This window comes from Sinocyclocheilus grahami, unplaced genomic scaffold, assembly GCF_001515645.1.
Source record: "Sinocyclocheilus grahami isolate Dianchi unplaced genomic scaffold, SAMN03320097.WGS_v1.1 scaffold178.1, whole genome shotgun sequence".
Taxonomy (NCBI): Eukaryota; Metazoa; Chordata; class Actinopteri; order Cypriniformes; family Cyprinidae; genus Sinocyclocheilus; species Sinocyclocheilus grahami.
Genome location: NW_015505357.1, coordinates 954,102 through 960,933, shown reverse-complemented (window position 1 = coordinate 960,933; position 6,832 = coordinate 954,102). Strand labels below are relative to the sequence as shown.

General features: G+C 38.1%; 1 long non-coding RNA gene across 2 annotated transcripts; it reads right to left on the bottom strand.

Moving 5' to 3' along the window:
- Positions 1–114: 114 nt before the first annotated feature.
- Positions 115–4,854, bottom strand: LOC107594053 (uncharacterized). Of its 2 annotated transcripts, none has more exons than XR_001610140.1 (6): positions 4,251–4,854; positions 3,011–3,298; positions 2,289–2,342; positions 2,126–2,206; positions 1,818–1,891; positions 115–866 (listed from the first exon to the last, which is right to left on the bottom strand). It is a non-coding gene; the product is annotated as an uncharacterized lncRNA (long non-coding RNA). The 2 variants fall into 2 exon arrangements; XR_001610141.1 differs by having other exon boundaries at positions 3,011–3,295.
- Between the last annotated feature and the right edge of the window lie 1,978 nt (positions 4,855–6,832).

Here is a 6,832-nt window from a genome sequence, read left to right as displayed (position 1 = left end):
AAACTATGTTTTATGCTACAGAAGATTAACCTTTCATTTTTTTGGTCTAGTTTTAAAACATTAAAGACCACAGTGTTTAAAGAATCATAATTTATTTAAATATATTTTCTTTTAAATATACACATCCCATCGTACGTCAAACGCTTCTATGTTTGTTATACAGATTTCTTTTAAAGTCTCATTTGTACAACATTTACATATCAAAATATACTGAATATATTCCACAGTCATACACTCACAGTCTCACACAAAACTGAAAAGCTTTTCACGGACTTACTGCAAAAATCTACCTGTTTGCTGGCAAACAGAAGCGAAAGGAAACATTCATGCAGTTAACTGGTTTTCAGTTCTAGCACAGAGAAAAGCAAATCTCTCTCTTGTCGCAGTGAACTAACACAATTTGTGGTCACGGCTCTGAATTGTAACCCCATCGAGGCATGTCAAACGAAACATCAGCACTGACTGTTACGAGTCTTGATATCTGATGAGAATAAAACGCAAAACCATGGCAATCCCTTTTTTCGTGATGAAACGATGGAAAATGGTTTTATTTTTTGGCAGACAGGTTCAGAACCCAATGCGCCAGATGCGTTTTCTGTTTTCTTTCTGTCATCCTGTGTTTTAACATTGGCTCCATGCGGAGTCCAGCAGACCATCCTTGGGCAAGTGCATCCCATTATACTGTGTCCGTTTACTGCTCTATCAATTCTTTCCCACATCTATTCTCCGGAGAGGCAGAGCAGTGTTCTGGACACGATGTGCTGATTATGTGGAATGTTGCGTGTTGGTTTAAATTCTCTTCTCTTGTCCAAAGGCATGTTGACTGCTGTTTTTTTTCTGGGTCACTCTGGTTTGGCTTCAACCTGCTTGATAAAGGAAGTGAAGTTTAGTGCTGTTTCAGACTTGGCTGTGTTCGTATACATGTGTGCACTTGGATGCATCTGAAAATTTTCCATCTGTGAAAAATTGGGAAACAGGGTTTGTTACATGTACTCCCTTCCGAAGTGGTCTTAGGAAGAAAAAAAAGAGAGCTGAAATGTAAAGGATTGCATTAAGGTTTGCTTAAGCTTTCAAATATAAAGAATAATCGGTTATCGGTATCGGCCAAAATTTTCATATCGGTGCATCCCTACTTAAATCACATCTGTAATAGCTTGGATAAGTTATCTAATCCTGGAATGTGTTCTCTGTCATAAAACGTTTAAGTGCATGTGTCCTCTCTGAATCTGCAGAATAAATCAGTTTTGTTTTGCTTTCGTAATTTACCTGCATATTTAATATCTTTCTGTGCTTTGAATCGGTGTCATATCCAGTGTTCCCACAATTTTCAAATTTTCTAGTTCAATCTAGAATTTATATATATATATATATATATACACACACACATATATTCACATACACATGATATGTGCTTTTTAAATGTCATACAGTTTATATAATATAAATGAATATTAATATATTTTTATTTATATAAATCAATGCTTTTAAAATCAATTCCATTTATATATATATATATAAAATTATTAATCTAATAATTAACATTTTGCAGATTCTGTAATGTGTTAAAATGTGTAAGGAAAAAAATTTAAAAATGTAAACTTTTGACCACAACTGTATATATAAAGTAAAAATAAATATATATAAAATATATGATGTTTCTATGATTTAGAAATTTAGACTTTTCCATACATTTTTCAATTCTTTAAATTTTAATGACTTCCAGGGCCATGGGAATCCTGCATTCTCCCTCTCTTCTCCAATTTCTTGTTGAATTACCTTCATTTACCGATACGAAAAAATATGAAAAAGTCGCTTACCTGGTAAAGTTAACCCTCTTGACATCTCGGACTCTCCGCAAGGCGCGTCAGAAGTCGTGCGCATCTTTTGTAGTCTGAGGACAGGAGTAAAGCTGGATGAGTTGTATAATCAGCTGGATGAGTCCTGAATTTGTAGCTTATACTGTTTCTGTGTTAAAACTACATGTGCAGGGGTAAATCAGGGGCACCTAGCCGACATGAGACTGTCATGAATATAAAGACAGTTTGTAGAGGGTCGTGGTGCATGTGGGCAGAGATGTGACCTGTCTGTGGGGTCTGAAGAGATGGGAATGCTTGACTGTACTCACATGCAGGCATGGTGCAGTCTCTGGTGTTATGATAAAGCCTGTAGGCGTGCTTCCTGCATTTTGGACTGAAATAAAGAGGACCTGGTGAAAGAAAAACAGCCAGGTTAAAATTCTCAAACACCATTTTTGTTTCGAGGTCACGGAAAACTCAAAAGTCTCTCACCTGTTAAGATCCTGATAACCTTTTTTTTCTGTGGGATGTCTCTGGGAAAGATTTCTGCGAAAGGAAAGAAACACTCAAAGGTCAAACCCTGGATATCCACTGATCCTTCAAGAGGGATGATTCTGAAGCACAGACAAATCACCAGCAATGTGCTCTGACTAAGCAGTTTAGACCCCAAAACAAGCTTTCTGTACACATTATGATCACTTATTCTTAGTACAACCATTCACTGAACACACAGCACTTTTTTGAGTACTTCTGTTTCTGCTTCTCTCTTATATCATAAAATCTTATGTAGGCCAGAGATTACTTGACCTAGCTGGGAATCGCTGTCCACCGATACCACATGTCTGACTCGGCACACAACAGGTGCAATGCAAAACTATTTCACCTAATGCTTCCAGAGTTAAGACTTTGGCTGGTGCCCTAGTGGGTAACCTCTTAAATATAGGTCAGGGAAAAAGAAGGCACACACTCATTGCATCAAATGAGCTTTTCTCTGAACTAACTTCACGTGTATAAATCATTTTTACAATGACTTTTAATCATCTGGTTCCAAGGTAATGTATGTAGTCAGTTTCTCAGTAGGAAAATGGACATGTTCCACTCACGTTTCACAACCAGAAAGTGACATTTTGGCTTAACTTTTTTTACTTATCATTTTACTATCCATTGCACTAACATTGGTACATTTACATCTGTGCATCAAATGCCATACTTACTTAAAATTGTTTCCCCGGTTTCCGTTTTGAGATGATGAGTGTCCTTAAGCGCGCTCTCTTTCTTTTGCGCGCTTGCGTCGTTGGCGCTGTTTTCCACCAGCCTCATGATGTCTATTATCCGTCTGAACGTTTTCTCGACCTTGTTCACGCTAGCGTCGCTTTGTGCAGTAGTGCTGATTAACATGACGAGCCCCATTACTAGAACCAGAGCCCGCAACGCGCGCATCGCTGCCGCAACCAGAGTGCGCGCAAGTCCCGCACTGCCCAAGTCCTGGATCACGCAGTCTGCTGAAGGAGTGACAGGGTTTATAAGATGCAAAAGTCCACTTTATGTTAAAAATAAACTTTGGAGGCTTTTACGATTTCTTAAATAAAAAAAAAGAAGTGCAATTAACGCTTTCCCTACCAGTCAGCATGGACACACCTACTTCTAGGGTACGTCTTCAAAACTATTCAAACAATCTCTCCACACATTTTCTTCATTAAGAGATGTGGTGCTTTTAAACACCACTGAATGATTTCGCATGTATGCAGAGCACTTGTTGGCTGATTTTCCTTCTCTAACGTGGTGCAACTCATTCATTTAAAAAGCAATCAATCAAACGTTAGCTTTATTGATATGTAGGCCCTTTTTATATTAGGCCACAAGTCTATTTCTCCTCGACAGCAATAACACTTCATGAAGAGCACATGAAAAAGTCAGAAAGAGAAAGAAACCCCAAGCTCACACGTGTCTCTGTTACAGATTTCAACAAACTGTGCTCACATTTGCCCACATCTAAAAGTCTCAATTATGAACGCAATCATTTCTTAAATTCTTCCGAGACCAAATAATCTGAGATGCACATGGATTTTACAGTCCATATTTTTACTATGTTTACATGTTTATGTCTTTTTGGCAGTTGTATTGAGAAATAAACAAGACATTCGACATAAATTACCACACGTTTAAACTTTGAAAGAGACACATATGTGCAATGAACTTTTAATCCTGGATGGGAAATATAAATTCAGTTGTGTATGTCCAAACTTTGACTCGTAGTGTGGATCAATTAACTGGTTAGACTACAAAACTAAACTATACCAAGCAGCATCCCATAGTCGCGCACTGAGTATGGCAGGCTGCTAATTTACTTTGTGTATGAAGGAAATAAAAAAGCTTAGCAATTTAGGAGTGATCTGATTAAAAAATGTTCAAAAAAGAATCACTATAAGTCATAAATGCCTTTAGTAAACCTACCTGAGGACTCTGGTGTTGTTGTGTTTCTTTCCCTCAATCGACACAGCCTGAGGCGATTGAGCGCGCGGTGTGTTTTATTGAGTCTCGAGCGTCCGAGGTCTATATAACCCCACGCGAGGCTCGCAAAACGAGAGAGAGAGAGATAGCGCGCTATCCTTTAAAGCGAATCGTCCTTTAATACGCTCAAGCGTGGGAAGTTTGAGTGGTCAGACTCCCTTCTGATGTCTCCGAGACTTGAGAAAACTCCAGTGAAAACTCCTCGAGGACACCTGGTCTTGAACGTCTCCAAACATTCGCCGTTGATTCTCGCAAATTTATTGAGGCTCTCAGACGGAAGGAGTCGTCGTCCCTCGAGGGCTTACATCGCCGAGTCTTTAATTAGAAACTCGTTACACATACGCCGCACATCTTCATATTCCCGTTTCTCACATGCAGCATCCCATGGACTTTTTTTTTTTTTGCCCACTATCTCATTAGAGCACTTAAAAAGATGTGCTTGCAGGAAGAGATGCAGCTATACCAGGAACTGTCCCACCATTCTACAGACTGGAACACTCCTATGGTGCCTGAAAGTCAGGGTTTTCCCCTCACACACCACCATAGATCACCATTTCATCCCCTTGTGTCTCCAGAGGATTGATTCGAGTTACAGATCAATGCCTGGAAGTGGCTGCAGCTGATGTAATTATTCTGTGTAATGGTAATGATAGCACAAGAGAAACAGACAGGAGAAAAGTGAGTTCAGATTAGTCTGTTTGCTTTCATTCATACCACTCCCTCAAAGCAAAAGAGAACATGGAGCAATCTGGCTCCTATCCCGGTCACGAATGGTGATCTGCATGGGCAGACTCAACGCTAAAGGTAAAGGTAGGCAGCCATCTAGGGCCCCTTAAAGTCAATTATACCAACACCTAGCACCATAAGTGTTCACTGTCTTACACTAAATTAAACCTGGACATTGAGGAGAACATGTTTAAGGAAAACGAGGAGGGCCCTGCTTGTCTGCAGCTTCTGAATCGTTGTGCTTTTTTTTTTTATAACAACATAACATTATCCAGTTAAAAACTTTGTCTTCTACTGTTTGGGAATGTTTACATGGAAACAGCTTAATGTGTGTGGTTATCTTATCAGTGAAGTGCTCATAAAGGCAGGTACACCTGATAAAGTGATTACACTACAGATCTCATAAAACCCTTTTCTGTGCAGTGAAACCTAAAGAATATTGGTCAGCTTAGTGGTTGAAGATCTAGACTGGTATCTTAAAGGTTGTATAGGTTAATTCCATTCAAAAAGACATTTAAAGCCATAGTTGACTCATTTGTCCTCATTTACCCACTGTCCCGACTTACCCCTATGTCGTTTTAAACCTGTGTTAAACCCCTATATATCAGGGGTCACCAGACTTGATCCTGGAGGGCCAGTGTCCTGCAGAGTTTAGCTCCAACTTGCCTCAACACACCTGCCTGGAAGTTTCTAGTATACCTAGTTATGCTGTGTTCAAGTCCTCCTGGGACGTTCGTATTTACAAGTTGACAAGTCGTAATTACGACGTCAGGTGCGTTCAAGTCACTTTGGTTGAAACAAGATGGCGATTTAACTTTTCTATATAAAATTCAATATTTTTTTTACTCTACATCTACAAAACGATGAATAAAGAATGTGCATCATTGTGTATTTGTTTATTACTGTTTTTATTCAATTTATGAAGGTGATGTAAACTAAATCATTCTGTATTCTATGGTAATTATACAATAATATAATATTTTTTATATGTAACCGTTTTATTGCACTTTACAAAAAAATAATCAATTTATTCATTTGAACAAATTTGCTATCAACACAGACACTGAATATCTATAGTATTTGGCTGCGTCCATTGCATCTGACACGTTTTCTCACTGACACGCCCCCAACTGGGAAACTCTGGGCTTAAAGAAAGTTTCCCACTCGTGATAACAACTTTGTGGTGGCGTACATGTGCGTTCAACTCAAAAATACGATGTATCCGACATGACTTGAACACACCATAAGACCTTGATTAGCTGGTTCAGGTGTGTTTAATTAGGTTTGGAACTAAACTCTGCAGGACACTGGCCCTCCAGGACCGAGTCTGGTGACCCCTGCTATATATAATGTGAAACAAAAAAAAAGAGAGATTTAGCAGAATATTGATGCTGCTTTCTAGTAACAAGAGGATGCCAAGCTCTAAAAATCAACATAAAAGCAGTTCAAACAACAAAATGTAACATTTTGTGTGAGGTTTTCATGCGCTGAGTTCAAATATGCACATTCGCAAATAATATTTGTGAATTACAGCAGAAATAACAAGGTATAGCGTTGCATTAAGCACATAACAGTGCATTGCTAACAACATAACTAACAAGAAGCATGTGATTTAAATAATAACCCTTAAAATAAATGAAAAATGTTGACTTGAGCAATGTTACTGTAAATTTACACATATCTTTCCGTTAAATATATATTATTTACTTTATATGCTATAAGATAAATTCCACTTAAATAAATACTTTATAAATGTATAATTAATTTTTTTAAATAATTGAATAGTTATTATTTAGAAT